Here is a 975-nt window from a genome sequence, read left to right on the forward strand (position 1 = left end):
TAACCCAAAAGTAACCTCACAGTATACCAATGTATTAATGCCATGAAATTCGGTATATTCAAATAGTAGTTATTTTAAAATATAAACACATTGTGGCATGAATGAATCAGTATTAAGTGAAGTAAATGGGAAAAACAGTTAAAAAAAAAAAGATCCAAAAGGGTGCATCTCTCCCTAATTCATTCTATGAAGCCTCTATCACCCTTATCCTTCAAAACAGATAAGGACAGGACAAGAAAGGAAAACTATATACCAATATCCCTGATGAATATAGACACAAAGATTCTCAACAAGATACTAGCAAATCGTATCTGACAACTTATAAAAAAGATTCTACATTATGACCAGGTAGGCTTTATTCCAGGAATGCAATGTTGGTTCAACATACACAAAACCATAAATGTAATACACCATATTAACAGAAAAAAAAGCTAAAAACCATATGGTCATATCAATTGATGGAGAAAAAGCATTTGACAAGATACAACATCCCTTCATGATCAAGACTTTCACCAAAATTGGCATAGAAGGGCCCTTTCTCAACACAATAAAATCTATGTATGATAAACCCATAGTGAACATCCTCCTCAATGGAGAAAAGCTGAAAGCTTTTCCACTAAAAGTGGGTATAAGACAAGGACACCCACTTTCTCCACTCCTATATAGTACTGGAAGTCCTCGCCAACGCAATCAGAAAAGAGGAAAAAATAAAAGACATTTAAATAGGAAAAGGAGAGGTGAAACTCTCTCTATTTGCAGATGACATGATTTTATACATAGAAGGCCTAATGGTTTCCATACAAAAGTTTCTGGAAGTAATATATGAATACAGTAAAGTTGCAGAATACAAAATTAATATCCAGAACTCTATAGCATTTCTATATATATCAACAACAGGAAAACTTAAGGAGAACTGAAAAAAGTCCTTGTTATCTACCCAAAGGACAGAAGAATTATTAATTGGAAAAGTGCTTG

Source organism: Tupaia chinensis, unplaced genomic scaffold (assembly GCF_000334495.1).
Source record: "Tupaia chinensis unplaced genomic scaffold, TupChi_1.0 Scaffold000321_1, whole genome shotgun sequence".
Taxonomy (NCBI): Eukaryota; Metazoa; Chordata; class Mammalia; order Scandentia; family Tupaiidae; genus Tupaia; species Tupaia belangeri.